Source organism: Oryctolagus cuniculus, chromosome 14 (genome assembly GCF_051225735.1).
Source record: "Oryctolagus cuniculus isolate XC-2025 breed Fujian yellow rabbit chromosome 14, ASM5122573v1, whole genome shotgun sequence".
Taxonomy (NCBI): Eukaryota; Metazoa; Chordata; class Mammalia; order Lagomorpha; family Leporidae; genus Oryctolagus; species Oryctolagus cuniculus.
Window position 1 is genome coordinate 58,913,304 of NC_142880.1, and position 16,018 is coordinate 58,929,321.

A 16,018-nucleotide genomic window follows, 5' to 3' on the forward strand; every position below is an offset into this window, starting at 1 on the left:
ATCTCTCTCTCTTTCCTCCCATTTCTCAGAAGTTCAGGTAAACAGCTTAGTTTTGGCTTGGTGGTGCAGACTTCAGCAAGAGGAACTCCATTTTGGTTTGATTTGTTGGCCCCAAGTAAGAACTTGATCCAGAAATGGCCTCCAATAAATTTTATTTAACAATATCGAACAGGAAGTTTTGTTATTTACATTTTTCATTAAGTTCACTTAACAAAATAAGTTAATTAACTCACTATTCTTCAATATTATTGCTATTTAAAATATTTATTTATTTATTTATTAATGTTATTTATTTGAGAGTCAGAGTTACAGAGAGAGAGAGACCAAAAGAAAGGTCTTCCATCTGCTGGTTCACCCCCCAAATGGCTGCAGCGACCAGAGCTGGGCTGATCTGAAGCCAGGAGCCAGGAACTTCTTCCAGGTCTCCCATGTGGGTGCAGGGGCCCAAGTAGTTGGGCCATCTTCTACTGCTTTCTCAGGTGATAATAGAGAACTGGACCAGAAGAGAAGCAACCAAGACATGAACTGGCACCCATAGGGGATGCTGGCGCCGCAGGCAGAAGCTTAGCTTACTATGCCACAGCACCAGCCCCTATTTTTCAGTTGTATTTGAAAGGCAGGGAGCCCTGCTGATACCTGCAATAACCAAACAGCCAAAGCCAGCAGTCAGGATTCCTCTAGGTCTCCCACTTGTGCGGCTGGGACCCGAGTACATGAACCATCACCTACCATCTCCCAGGGTGCACGTTAGCAGGCCCTGGATTGGAATCAGAGGAGCTGAGACTCCAGCCAGGTGGCAGGGACCTCACTACCTGAACCACCCATCACCAGCAGCCTCACACGGTGCACAGCAGCAGGAAGCTGGAGTTGGCGGTGGAGCTGGAACGCGAACCTAGGCACTTGGATTGGAGGCAGGCGTCCCAGAAATCTTAAGTACCATGCCAACATGAGACCTGTTTTCTCTATTTTATGGTGCCTTGGTATGTTGCTGGCTGGGGGCTGACTTCCCCTCCCTGGCTACCTATTTCCTGGAATTGGTCAACAACTTCTTTGTGAGCACACTTTTCATATGCAAACCCAAACAATGCCCTATCCCTAAGACCTTCTTTACCTAACTGTTCTAAGTCACTCCAAGGCCCTACAAATGGAGACCATCACTATAGCCCAGAGCCCTCTGAAATGACTCAAATCAGCCAATCCCAATCGTGCTCAAACTTGCCTACCCACTTCCTGTATTCCTTCCTATGGAAACCACAATGAGTGCTCTGGGCTGTGCTTTTGCCTGGCAGCCTTCTGCCTTCTGGTCGACTTTGGGGCTTCCCTGTGTGACCCTGTGTGGTGTGGTGTGCTCGCTTCTCTTGGGAGACTTAAGTCTTCTTTCAAAGACATTTGTCTCTCTATCACCCTGCCTACCTGGTGAGAACAGGGCACATTTTAGAACACCTTTTTTCTCTCCTTAGCCATTAACATGCTCAAGCTGCTTGGGATGCTAGTTCATGCCAGCCCCCAGCTGTTTTTCCCAGTTTACAGCAACATCCAGGCAAGGCTGGGTTGCTTCTGAGGTTTTAGGATTACCCTGGCCCTGAGGCTCTGTCCCCTGCGTAGATAAAGATTTTTTTTCCATAATACAGAAATGTCCTTTGGGTATCACAATTTGTTTTGTATTTTTCTTAGTTTTTGACTGGGTCCGCATGATTTTTTTCCTTCTTGAAAAGAAGAAAACAATCCATTATTTTGCTTCATCACCTTTGAATAGCATGAAGCCAGAGGCCTTCTGGATCTTATGTAAAGAGAATATGTCTACAGCCCCGCAAATGTAAATTTTGCACAATGTGAACTTTCCCCAAAGCCTAGTAACTGGATGCGTAAGAGATGTGTCAACCAAAGCCGCTGTTTGATCTCCTGAGCTTTGGTGGCTTAAAAATAACTCTCGTTGAGAAATAGAGGAGTGTCTGCTCACAGTGAGACCGGGAAGTTACAGGGACTTCTAAGAAAATGAGTGATTCACTCGGAAGGGATAAATCACGTAGAAACAGAACCCAAGGGACTAAGCATTAGAAAATAGTTTCCTGCAGAAATATTTTTAGTAAGCTTAAAGAAAAAAAATGGCTTGATAAAATGCTGAATTCAGAAGATTAAGCCAAACACGGTCACACAGTAATATCTTTACACACTTCAGGGTAGGAGCAAACATTCTGAAAGTTCTTCCCTGCCAGCCCCCAACATTTATGTTTATTAAATAGTGACATAAACAAACAAAATTTGTACCAAAAAAATCCCAAATTACTCATCACTTTGAAATAGTAACCTTGAGAGACACTCGCCCAGGACCACCGCTTCCTCCGCTGTGGCCACGTCCTCATCCTCTTCTCGACCTTGACCCTGGCCTCTTCCTGCAACAAGCTTCCATTTTCTAGATTTCAGCTTAGGTTCAACATGCACAAGTAGTGTACCCAGAGTGGGTACACTGTCTGGTAGCATAAAATTTCGAAAGTTATTATTTTTTATAATTTGAGTTCCTTTCTTTTTTAAGGTTTATTTATTTTATTTGAGAGACAGAGTTAGACAGAGAAAGGGAGAGATAGAGAGAGAGAGAGGTCTTGCATCCACTGGTTCACTCTCCAAATGGCTGCAATGGCCGGAGCTGGGTTGATCCAAAGCGAGGAGCCAGAAGCTTCTTCCAGATCTCTCACACTGGTGCAGGGGCTCAAGCACTTGGACCATTTTCCACTGCTTCCCCAGGCCATTAGCAGAGAGCTGGATCAGAAGAGCAGCAGCCAGGACACAAACCAGTGCCCATACGGGATGCCGGCGCCTCAGGCGAAGGCTTAACCTACCGTGCCCTAGCACTGGCACCATGAATGTTGTGTTTTTGAACACTCTGTGTTTCCAGCAGTAGCAGTTCTTTGTTCTTCCTGGTCATTTCTGCAGCTTTAAGATGTGTATTCATGCTGACATCTCCAGCTGTGATTGTTTCATGGACCTATGTCCCATTCTTCAACTCCACTGTTACAGTGTCATGACAATTCCATCAAAATCTCATGGGCTTCATTCTAGTGGCGCTGCCACTTTTTCAGTTTTTTTTTTTTTTAAAGATTTATTTATTTATTTGGAAGTCAGAGTTACACATAGGAGAGGCAGAAAGAGAGAGAGAAGTCTTCCATCCGATGGTTCACTCCCTAGATGGCCACAATGTATCCCAGGCCACAGCAGAGAGCTGGATTGGAAGAGGGGCAGCCGGGTCTTGAACCAGTGTCCCATATGGGATGCTGGCACTTCAGGCCAGGGCATTAACCTGCTGTGCCACAGCGCTGGCCCCTTTCAGTTCTATAATATGCAGAACCCAGCAACCGAGGACTGACTGACGAGGAGTGTGAATGGTTGGACCAGAAGCTCCTAATAACATGGTGTGCACAATAAGATGCATTATAACAAGGAATGATAGAATCACAGTACCTTGGTTCTTGGCTTGGCTTCATTTAGTAGTAATGAGCATTCCTTGAAAATTTCCCATTTCTCTATCTGTGAAATAGAATAAATGAGACTGGCTGATTTTTTCCAGTTCTAAAATGTTAGTAATTTACTCGAGATTCTTTCTATGATTATTCCAAGATCTTTTTTAGGTTTTCCAATAGAAAGGTTTCCAAAAACCTTTCCAAAGAAAGGTTGGGAACTTTCCTCTTATTAGTGGTACTATGAATGTAGGACATATATTTCATAATAAATATTGAAAAAAACACAAATGACTAAAATGGGAAAGCTCTTTGAAGTAATTTTTTCAAAATGAAGAGGGAGCAGTTAGAAGCTTACAATTTGGTTAGGCAAATGGAGACTCAAGTTTGTTTCACATGTGGTAGTGAGAATTGACGTGAGCAGGTTCAACCCTACTTCTGGTTGAATCTAAATCTCTTGGTTTGCTGTGGAACACTTCTTGGGCATACGAGCTTTAGAATCGAACTGGATTCAAATCTTGGCCCTGCCAGACATCACCTATGTGACTGCAGACACATTATTCAAGTCTTTGAAGGTTCAGTTTCATGAACTCAAGATGACTCCTTTAGACAGTTGTTGTGAGGATTAAATGAGATAATGTATGCAGAGGATTTAACATCTTGTACTTAGTAAGCAAAACTCATGAATTAGTCTTCTTGTTATGCTAGTCTGTCTTCTTGAATCTCCCTGTAATTACTTTCCTGCAATTTGCTAAGATGAAAAAAACTGAAGAAAAACATGATATCTGATTTTAACATAAATGTACTATAAAAGAAAGGTGAACTACTTGCAAGTGTAGAAGGCAGATCACAATGGGGATGGCAAAGGCAGAGAAATTAACAAGAAATAACAGATACAAAAAACCCAAACAAAACATTATCATGTTGGGAGGAAATATGACACTTTTGACTCCCATGAAGTTTTAATGCCATGCACATTTTGGTAAGCAGAGGGCAAACTGTGCAATTGTCATTTTGGGGGCATCTGTAGAAAATGGCCAATGGCTTTATATAGTTTCCATGACAACAAAGATTCATTGCTTGGTCACGTTTTGGTCAAGCTCCTGAACCTTCTGCTAGGCCTATCTGTACTCTCTGTGGGAATGAGTGCCTTAGAATTATCTCACCCAAGACGGGTAGGCACTGGGGGATTTCTGAACTGCCCAATGTCCAGCCCTGGTAGCTGCCTTTGGCTCAGGCAGGGCAGCCTTCTGCTTTGAAAAGAGCTTCCAATCAGAGATGCAGGTTCTGGCAGTTCTGGGCTGGAGCACACAGAGGTGGTGAGGTGTGGGTGACATGGGCGTGGTGCTAAGAACGTCTTCTCCAGGGCCAGGGCCAGTACGAATTGCTTGAGAATCTGAAGTAGCAAGGAGAGCACTGAATCCACCCACATCATCCTAAAATTTCAAAGAGCGATTGGGAGGCAGATAGAGAAAAACCTAATGCTCATTGCAGCTGTCGCTTTGACATCTCAACTGTCACTCACAATGCTTCTACACACCAAATAAAGATGCTGCTGCCTAGCAGGCTGACTTCTTCATGGAATTAAAAATGTACTCACCCTTTCCCGTAAGGAAGAACACCCCAAATCACATCATCTGTGGTAACCTGCTTTTAGATCAGGAGTTTTAGGTAGGGTCCTCTAATTCTCTAATTCTGTAGTGATCCTATCTCAATATTCCATAACTGCTGGCCCACAAAATAAAGTCATCAGCACAATGTACTATATAATAGTGGAGTAGTCAGAGAGAGAGAGAGAAAGGGAGGGGGAGAGAGAGAGATAGAAGGGGGACTGGTGTTGTGGTGCAGGGGGTTAAACCTGCCTATGATGCTGGCATCCATATGGGTGCTAGTTTGAGTCCTGGCTGCTCCACTTCCAATTCAGCTCCCTGCTAGTGCACCCGGGAAAGCAGAGGAAGATGGCTCAAGTCCTTGGACTTCTGCATTCATGTGGGAGACCCAGATGGTGTTCCAGGATCCTGGCTTCAGCCTGGTCCAGTCTTAGCTGTTGCAACCATTTGGGGAGTGAAACAGCAGATGGAAGATCTCTGTCTCTCTCTCTGTAACTCTACTTTTCAAATCAATCAATCAATAAATCTTTTAAAAAACAGAGACAGAAAAGGTAAATTAAGAAAATTATGTAAATAGAAGCTCTGCAGAATGAGGTTGGAGACATCAGTTAGAGATTGAAAAGAGGCTATCGTTGGGCTAAGGGACTTCACCATGGCAGGGTCCCTTTCTCTTTCGCTAGAGCTATGTCTTACTTTGTTATTGTTCTTTCTGTCTTCATTATTATTTTATTTATTCCGGGAGAGAGTAGTGACTTAAGCAAGAAAGTTGATTACTTTTCTCATGAAAGTCTTGAGCTAGGCTATCCAAGGCCATCACTGCCTTGTTGTGTTTAGGGTGTTCCTCATACCTAGGTCCAAGATGGCTTCTAGAACCCTAATCATTATGTTGATCTAATTGATGGAGAGGAGGAAAGAGGAAAATAGAAAGCTTTGATTTCTTTAACAAATCTTTCTGGAAGCCACACACAGCCTTGCTGCTTCCTTCTCACCATCACTCACACATCTCCATCCAGCAATATGTGCCCAGTTAGCAGCACTAAGAATCAAATGGACAGTGGACCATGGAAGGCAGTCAGCAGTCCCTGATACACACACACATATAATAAAAATAATAATAATAATAATATAAATAATACAGTAAGTTTCCTTCATGTTGTATCTTCTTCAAGGGAACGTGGACACATTGTTCCTCGAGGCTGTTTTGAGGGTGGGAGTGTTGGGGGTCTGTAACTTCCCCTCACCCTAGTCCTGGCCTTGTGCAATGGTAAGCATATGTTTCTACTTCATCTCTGTTAGGAACTGCTTGTTGATCTCTAGCATCCAAATGACTTGGATTCAGATTGTTCCAAATGTAGGTTCTCCCTTGACATAATGAGTATGTGCTGTGCTGCCCAGATTTTTTTTTTTATTTTTTAAAGATTTATTTATTTATTTGAACTTTTTTTTTTTTTGGACTGGCAGAATTAGACAGTGAAAGAGAGAGAGACAGAGAGAAAGGTCTTCCTTCTGTTGGTTCACCCCGCAAGTGGCCGCTACGGCCGGTGCACTGTGGCCAGCACGCTACGCCGATCCGAAGCCAGGAGCCAGGTGCTTCCTCCTGGTCTCCCATGCGGGTGCAGGGCCCAAGGACCTGGGCCATCCTCCACTGCCCACCCGGGCCACAGCAGAGAGCTGGCCTGGAAGAGGAGCAACCGGGACAGAATCTGGCGCCCCAACTGGGACTAGAACCCGGGGAGCTGGCGCCGCTAGATGGAGGATTAGCCAAGTGAGCTGCGGCACCGGCCTATTTATTTATTTGAAAGTCAGAGTTACACACACACACACACACACACAGAGAGAGAGAGAGAGAGAGAGAGAGAGAGAGAGAAATCTTCCATCCGCTGGTTCACTCTGCAATTGGCTGCAACAGCCAGAGCTGCGCCAATCTGAAGCCAGGAGCCAGGAGCTTTCTCTGGATCTCTCGTGTGGGTTCAGAGGCCCAAGTCCTTGGGCCCAAGGACTTGGGCCTTCCCCCACCGCTTTTCCAGGTCACAGCAGAGAGCCGATTGGAAGTGGAGCAGGCGGGACACGAACCGGCGCCCATGTGGGATGCCGGCACTGCAGGTAGTGGCTCTACCCGCTCCACTGCAGCACAGGCCCCAGCCCAGATTCTTCCTGTAGCACAGAGTTAGTCATTTTGCCACCTGCTGGAGTTGCTGGCAGCTGATTGTTCTCTAGGAATTGCACTCAGCTGAGGAAAGTGCCCTCACCCTAAATCATGCTTCTCCCTGTGCATGAAGCCGTAAGAGTCTGTACACTGTGCCTCAAAGTTGGTCATTCCAGCTCCAGAGCTCTTGGTGGGAGTTGCATGGCAGTTCAATCCTTCCTACCTTATTCTCTTGCCTTTACTCTCCCACAGATATTGATGATAAGAACACTCACCCATAAACTTCCTGTGTGCAAATCTCCTCTCAGAGTGCATTTCCTGGAGAACCGTATCTGAGATAGTTGGTGTTAGGTGGTGCAATCATGTCAACCCTACTGTGTGATTTTGGAGCAAGATACCTGCTGGGTGACTGGCATTGAGAAGAGCGGCAGATGGAATGCTGATAGCCATGGCCATGCTGAATGGTGCATACCAGTAGAAAGGAATCCAGAAATGTAGAGGCAAGGGCAATACAGTAGGTGCTGGAAGTTTGGTGGAAATAGTGATTATGAGAGTAATGGATTGGATGAGTATCCCTGAAGGGCCATTAATGAGATGGAACAGAACAATGCAAACATAAGGGGTGCTAATCCCTCGTTAGAGGTTGAGAGTGGAAGAGAGGGGGCCTCTTGGGCAGCATGCGGAGATTCCTCTTGCATTTGGAGGACAGAAAAACCTGGGGATCCGGCCTCCTGTAAGAATAAGAGTGCCTTAGATGAGGCTGAGTTCTCAACATCGGAAAGTCTGTGACACTGCTATCAGGGATCTGGGAAAGAGTGGCACCCTATGACTGAGGACGGGGACATCTGGGTCAATGCATTAGACCATCGAACAATCTGGAGAGCAGGATTCTAGGTCCCATTCTGCCACTAACCGTGTGTGACAATAGCCCTGATCCTCAATTTCCTAGCGTGTGAAATAGTCCTATAGAGGTGGGATGGTTTGGGGATGGGAGGGTGGATATGGCGGGGGGGGGGGGAGCCCGCTATAATCCAAAAGTTTTACATATGAAATTTATACTTATTAAATAAGACCTTTCCATAAAAAAGAAATAAGTCCTACAGAACGATATTTTTCTTCATTCTTAAGCAAAGAGATTATGGTAACCACAATAATAACTGATGTTTATTGCATGTTTGTTGCTTACCAATTCCTGGGCTAAGTATTTTTCATAGTATGTAAGTCAGTTTTCTTGATTACAAAAGCCAAAACCACTTATGTTAGATGAAGTGGAAATGGAATTTGTTAGGAATACCAGTTAGTTCACAGAATGTCCAGAAGGGGAGTAAATTAGGTTTGGAAGCAATGCAGCTGAGAACAATGCCTGAATGACAGAGGAAGGCCACCGGGCAGGCCCTTCTGTCCTGGTGTGGTCACCATGTCTTTCATTTTCTGCATTCAGCTGCCTGCACATCTGGGGCCCTGCTAACCTCGAAGGGTTTTCCACTCTGTAGGTGAGCAGCTCCTCGAGATTGCAAGCAGCTCACCCAGGGGCATGTTTTCAAATACACACCTAGTGATCTCCTCTATCTACTTCTTACACTCGGGCCACTTGCCTAAGCACCCCAGGGCTTGGAGCCAGACCCCTCAGGAAAGCATCTAGGCTCCGGATCCCACTGGAATGACTGCAACCAGTCAATCCTAAGTCTGCGCGTCAATGCTTCCAAAGGAGATCACCACAAAGGCTCTGGTCCAGAGTTCCTCCCTTTCCATTTGCCTCCTGACTGACCCCAGTGCTTCCCCGGTGGCTCCCCTTGGCTTGCCACATCATCTCTTGAGAACCGTGATTAGAAAACTATCTTTCATTTATTTATTTTTTAAAAATTTTTTTGACAGGCAGAGTGGACAATGAGAGAGACAGAGAGAAAGGTCTTCCTTTTCCGTTGGTTCACCCCTCAATGGCCGCTGCGGCCGGCGCGCTGAGGCCGGCCCACTGCACTGATCTGAAGCCCGGAGCCCAGAGCCAGGTGCTTCTCCTGGTCTCCCATGGGGTGCAGGGTCCAAGCACTTGGGCCATCCTCCACTGCACTCCCTGGCCACAGCAGAGAGCTGGACAGGAAGAGGAGCAATCGGAACAGAATCCGGTGCTCTGACCGAGACTAGAACCCGGTATGCCGGCGCCGCAGGTGGAGGATTAGCCTATTGAACCACGGCGCCTGCCAGAAAACTATCTTTTCAATGGCAACTGCTTCCTGATATCTTGGCCTTACTGATCCTCAATTTTTTTAAAAAATGATATACTGTATTTTGGGACAATGGCTGCTGGGCTGAGATCCTGCAGCATGTACTGTGGCCTGGGCACAAGAAGTCAGAATTCCTGCCCATACTCCTTCTAGAAACCGGGTCTCTCTGGATCCCTTCACCACAACTCATTTTGCATCACATCCAGTTCTTTACATCGGTGGCTTCTAAATGAGAGATGCACATCAGTATCAGTGTACCTGTTGATGTAGTGTGGGCAAAAGCTCACACCCCAGCCTTAAAAGAGGCTGAGAAATTTAGTTACTGGCTTCCATTTTAGGCTGTACAAACGTAAAAGACATGAAATTCTGAAAACATAGAAAGGATGTTTAAAGGGGTCAAGGATTATTGTTATTGTCTTTTGGAAAAAATGAAGAACGAGAAATTTTTTTTAAAGATTTTATTTATTTAAGAGGTAGATTTACAGACAGAGAGAGGGAGAGACAGAGAGAAAGGTCTTCTATCCACTGGCTCACTCCCCAAATGGTTGCAACAGCTGGAGTTGGGCTGATCCGAAGCCAGGAGCCAGGAGCTTCTGCTGGGTCTTCCACACAGGTGCAGGAGCCCAAGGACTTGGGCCAGCTCCTACTGCTTTCCCAGGCCATAGCAGGGAGCTGGATTGGAAAAGGAGCAGCTGAGACTAGAACCGGCACCATGTGGGATGCCGGCACTGCAGGTGGAGGGTTAACCCACTGCACCACAGTGTTATCCCCCAGAAAATTTAAATGAAAAGGATAATTTCTATTAACCTTTACCATTTCAAAATCAGGGCAGCCAAAGTACCTCCGTATAAACAGGTCAATGAGCCCTGGTCGCCACCTTTGTCTCTCTGTAGAAAATGAATTTGTTAGGAAATGCTCACATCATTTTACTCAGGGCTCATGGGAAGCCAGTTATTTTTGGTAGGGGAGGAGGCACAATGCTTTTTATGGACAGGCAATCTTCTCATTTCCCAAACCCTGTGCATTATTTCAGGACTAATCATGATTAAGCTTTGGTCTCATTTCATCCCTAAGAAATCATTTCCAACTAAGTTTACATATTTTTCTGTCCTAAGATGCCTGCCAAATCTTTTCCAAGGTTTCCACTTATGGCAGGACTGTCTCTTTGAATCCTAGGCTTTCTAGGCTTCTATTCGACTTGTGGTGGTTGTTTGTACTTTATGCAAAGAAAAATCAAGTCTCAGCTTACAAAGAGACAGGTGTACAGTAGGTCAAAATTAATAGGACACGCTGGTATTGGTGTTAAGAAAAACAATGCTGCTAATAAACAATGCAACTCTGGGATATTTTCCAATGAGAGTTTGATATTTCTTTAAAAGTTTAGTCTGACAACTGACTCAACACCAAAAAGGAAACCTCCTGAAGTGAAATGGACACTATGAGAAATGGTGACTTGATCAGCATAGCTCTGACTGCTAATGGACAACTTAATACATTATCCCTCATAGTATTTTTTTTTTGTCTGTTCTACTTAATATGACTGGTTTAATTCTGTAATTATCACACAGTTATTCTTAAGTGTTGAAAATTAACCGAAATGTGATCCCTGTTAAACATAAGAGTGGGAATAAGAGAGGGAAGAGATGTATAATTTGGGACATGCTCGGGCTGACTTGCCCCAATTGGTAGAGTTGGAAACATACCAGGGGATTCCAATTCAATCCCATCAAGGTGGCATGTGCCAATGCCATCTCACTACTCCAAGTGATCAATTTCAGTTCACAATTGATCATAATGAAAGGACTAAGAGTCAAAGGGAGCACATAAACAAGTCTAGTATCTGCTAACACCAACCGATAGAATAAATAAAGGGGAGAGTGATCCAACATGGGAAGTGAGATACTCAGCAGACTCATAGAATGGCGGATGTCCTAAATAGCACTCTGGCCTCAGAATCAGCCCTAAAGGCACTCGGATCTGGCTGAAAAGCCCATGAGAGTATTTCAGGCATGGAAAGCCAAGACACTCTGGCAAAAAGATCTCTGTGAGTGAGATCCCAGTGGAAAGAACAGGTCTTCAAAGAGGGAGGTGCCTTTCTCTGAAGGGAGGAGAGAACCTCCACTTTGACTATGACCGTGTCTAAACAAGATAAGAGTCGGAGAACTCAAGGGGCTTCCATAGCCTTGGAAACTCATAACTGGTGCATAGGGAGATTACTGATGCCATAAACAGGAGTGTCAATTGGTAAAGTCAACAACAGGAGTCACTGTGCACTTACTCCTCATGTAGGATCTCGGTCCTTAACGTGCTGTACACTTTGTGTTTCTATGGGGGTGCAAACCACTGAAATCTTTACTTAATGTACACTAAACTGATCTTCTGTAAAAAAAAAAAAAAAAAAAAAAAAAAAAAATTTTCAATTCCCAACTTGACTCTCACTGGGATTAAACATGACAATAGGTCTGATCTGATTTCATCATCATTTTAAAAAAATCATCTATTATTTTTCACTTTATGTTTCTGTGTGGGAGCAAACTGTTGAAATACTTACTTAAGGTATACTAAGCTGATCTTCTGTATATTAAGATAATCGAAAATGAATCTTGATGTGAATGGAAGGGGAGAGGGAGTGGGAAAGGGGAGGGTTGTTGGTGGGAGGGACGGTATGGGGGGGGAAGCCATTGTAACCCATGAGTCGTACTTTGGAAATTTATATTCATTAAATAAAAGATAAAAAAAAAAAAAAATAAAAGTTTAGTCTGAGTGTCTACTGAACAGCATCCTCAGAAAAGAGCTGGGAGGCGTTGTCAAAGTATTTTTATAAAAATTAAGATGATTGGGGCCTGCGCTGTGGTGTAGCAGACTAAGCCTCTGCCTGCAGTGTCGGCATCCTATATGGGCACTGGTTGGAGTCCCAACTATTCCACTTCTGATCCAGCTCCCTGCTGTGGCCTGGGAAAGCAGTAGAAGATGGCCCAAGTCCTTGGGTCCCTGCTCCCGTGTGGGAGACCCAGAAGAAACTCCTGGCTCCTGGCTCCTGGATTTGGATCAGCACAGCTCTGGTTGTTGCGGCCAACTGGGGAGTGAACCAGCAGATGTAAGACCTCTCTCTCTCTGCCTCTCCTTCTCTCTCTGTGTAACTGACTTTCAAATAAATAAATAAGCCTTAAAAAATAATAATAAAAGACCTCCTAGTCAGTCTCTTAAAAAAATTAAGTGATCTTGTTGCTAAATATTATTTGGATGGGATAAGGAGGGTCCTTGGAGAGAGCTTCTAGTTTAATTATTAATTCATATTTATTGAGGACCAAGGATTAGTCATGACCCTCCATTACTGGGCTATTTCTTCTATCAAACAGCAACGAAGACTCCTCCATTTAAAGGAGTCAAGGCTTGAATTTAGACATTCTTCCCTCTTTTCAGTGTCTGGAATCTTCTTATAAACATTGATTCCAGCCAGAGGAGCAGCAGTTGAGGCTGGCACTGTGGCATAGCAGGTAGAGCCACCGCCAGTGCAGTGCCGACATCCCATATGGGAACCGGTTCCAGTCCTGGCTGCTCCACTTTTGATCTAGCTCTCTGCTATGGCATGGGAAAGCAGAAGAAGATGGCCCAAGCCCTTGGGGCCCTGCACCTGTGTGGGAGACCCAGAAGAAACTCCTGGTTTCTGGCTTCTGATCAGCTCAGCTCCACCTATTGAACATTGCGGCCATCTGGGGAGTGAATCAGAAGATAGAGATCTCTCTCTGTCTCTTTCTCTCTCCCCCCTGTGCATCTGTAACTCTGCCTTTCAAGTAAATAAATAAATATTAAAAAAAAGAATTTTCTGTCTTGAGGCAGAGCAAGCAGCCAGATAATCTGCCACCCAGGTGCGGAGACAGGCTCTCTAGAGTGGGAAGCCTATATGTCCGAGTCTTTGCTGGCAAACACCCAGGCTTCATCGGCTGGTCCAGGTGCCCCTCCCACCCCCAGCTGTTAGATTTATCCCCACCAGAGATGCTGACCCCTCACCAAACCTACTGCTTACACTCTTAGGAAAATTCTGTTTCCACAGCAACATTTTCTCAGCATCCTGTGTCTTGGAAGAAAGCCAGCTCATGAGGTAATTTGCAATGAGGGGTCAACCAAGGGGTTAACTCTACTAGGGACAGTTTCATTTTCAAAGAAGTTAGAGATTTTTAGGTTTTTCACTGTCTCAGGAGGTGGGACACTGTTCAGCAATGGAATCTTCTGCCCTCAAACTTTCCCAAGATGAGAAGCTCCTGAGGTCTCCTTAGTCACAGAGCTGCAACCTCACCCTAGCCAGTGTCGAGTTCAGTGAGGCTGTTTTGATCTGTTGTGTTTTTCAGATTTTGGCATCGTAGCTGGTTTGGAGGAAATTCAAAGGTCATCCAGGGCAGCCTTCACCAAGGCTGGTACTGCCTCGGCAAGTGCACGGAGTGTCCCCATAGAGTTCCACCTCTGGCTGTTAGATTAACCCAGGATAACCTCTCTTTTGATGAACTTAAAGTCAACCAACTGGAGACTCTCATCACATGTGTCAGCTTCCTTCACAGCAGAGAGTCAAGGTTACAGCAGGCAGTCAAGGTTAGCGTCAGCACTGAGAAGTCACATGAATTGAATGTGTCCTTGATAGGATGTGATAAGGAGGGCAGTGCCCCCTGCAGCCTTCTTCCTTCAAATCCATAACCAGAGGAAAACATCAGAAAACCCCACACTGAGGGGAGCTCTATAAACTGTCTGGTCAATACTCCTCAAAACTGTCAAAGTCATGAAGAACAAGGAATGCCTGAGAAACTGGCAAAGCCAAGGGGAGCCTACGGACACCTGAACATGAAATGTAATGTGGCAAGCTGCATGGACTCTTGGACTAGTAAGAGGAAATTAGGAAAAATTAGGCCGGCACTGCGGCTCAATAGGCTAATCCTCCACCTTGTGGCGCCTTTCTCTCTGTCTCTCTCTCACTGTCCACTCTGCCTGTCAAAAAAATTTAAAAAAAGAAGGAAAAATTAAGCTACATTGAATAAAGTATGGATTTTGGTTAAGATTAATGTATCAATATTGGTTCATCAGTTGTAATGAATGCACGATGTTAATATTGGAGGGAACTGGATGTGAGCTGTACAAGAAGGCTCTGTTAGATTCTTGCAGCTGTTCTGTAAATCTGTAACTACGATAAAATAAGTTTTTATCTGTAACTGTGATAAAAAACTTGAGATGAATTTGCTCATTTAGATAGCTGATTTATATGAATCATATTCCAAACTGACTGCATCCTCCACATGTATTCATGTTGCTGGCTATGAATTGCTTTTTGATTAGGAAGCTTCCAGGTCTTTCCTTGACTTCATGAAGAACTTGCTAACTCTTTTGAATAAAGGAGCTCACCAGCATCAGAATACATTAGCTTGTATATTACTGAGTGTTATGGGGCACCATGTAGAGCACCCACAACTTGACCTGCATTATTTCATGAGGACAATACTATTGGTCTCTCTCTTCCACTTTTTGAGGAAAGCAAGCTCATTTTGCTGGAGATCTGTCTAGGTCTAATTGACTCCAAAGTGTATGATTTTTTTAAATATAAACTTTTACTTTAGAATAGCTTTAGATTCACAGAAAAGTTACAATACAGAGATTTCCTGTATATTGTTTCTTCTAATGTTAGTATCTTAAATAACCATGGCACATTTGCCACAACTATGAGATTAACATTAGTGCATTGCTATTAATTCACCTTTGGTCTTTATTCAGATTCCATCAATTTTTCCATTAATGTCCTTTTTCCTATTTGGGTCTCAATCTAAGATATCAAATTGCCTTTAGTAAGGCTTATGGTTTTGACTATTTTACTTGGTTTACTCTATGGAGAAGCTTATAATCTGCAAGACAATAGACAATTCTACGACTGCTCTGAGTCTGAGTGGCACAGGTTAATAATGGGATTGTTCAGGGGCTGGCACCATGGCTCACTTGGTTAATCCTCCGCCTGCGGCGCTGGCATCCCATATGGGTGCCGGGTTCTAGTCATGGTTGCTCCTCTTCCAGTCCAGCTCTCTGCTGTGGCCCGGGTGGGCAGTGGAGGATGGCCCAAGTGCTTGGGTCCCTGCACCCGCATGGGAGACTAGGAAGAAGCACCTGGCTCCTGGCTTTGGATCGGCGTAGCGCAGGCCGTAGCGGCCATTTGGGGGGTGAACCAATGGAAGGAAGACCTTTCTCTCTTTCTCTCTCTCTGTCTATAACTCTACCTGTCAAATAAAAAAAAAAATAATGGGATTGTTCAGGTCAAATATGACTATTTTTTCTTTGAATATTTTAACTGCTTCTGTTCTCAGGTACACTTTGATTGGGTACCTGGCTTAGACAGAGACTTTCCCTGAAAGCATTTTGTAAAAACTTGCAGTAATTTTTTTTAGTTTCATAGTTTTTCAGGCAAAAAGCTCCTATGACATAAAACTTCGGAGTCTTTGATACCTGTAAGTCGTTTTGTCCTGATGACTTCCTTCAGTGTGTCTTTATTTTTTTATTTTTAAAGATTTATTTATTTATTTGAAAGAGTTACAGAGTTGTAGAGGCAGGGAGAGAGAG

The 16,018-nt window shown here is 44.3% G+C and overlaps 1 long non-coding RNA gene and 1 pseudogene across 1 annotated transcript in view; one reads left to right on the top strand and one right to left on the bottom strand.

Moving 5' to 3' along the window:
* LOC138845176 (uncharacterized) overlaps positions 1-14,829 on the top strand; it is a 31,233-nt gene extending 16,404 nt beyond the window's left edge. Inside the window, exons 2-3 of the long non-coding RNA XR_016220121.1 lie at positions 12,369-12,527; positions 13,780-14,829. This is a non-coding gene — a long non-coding RNA (uncharacterized LOC138845176). The remainder of the gene's footprint in view (positions 1-12,368; positions 12,528-13,779) is intronic.
* Positions 2,118-3,052, bottom strand: LOC127492801 (small nuclear ribonucleoprotein Sm D1-like; annotated as a pseudogene).
* Positions 14,830-16,018: the final 1,189 nt, after the last annotated feature.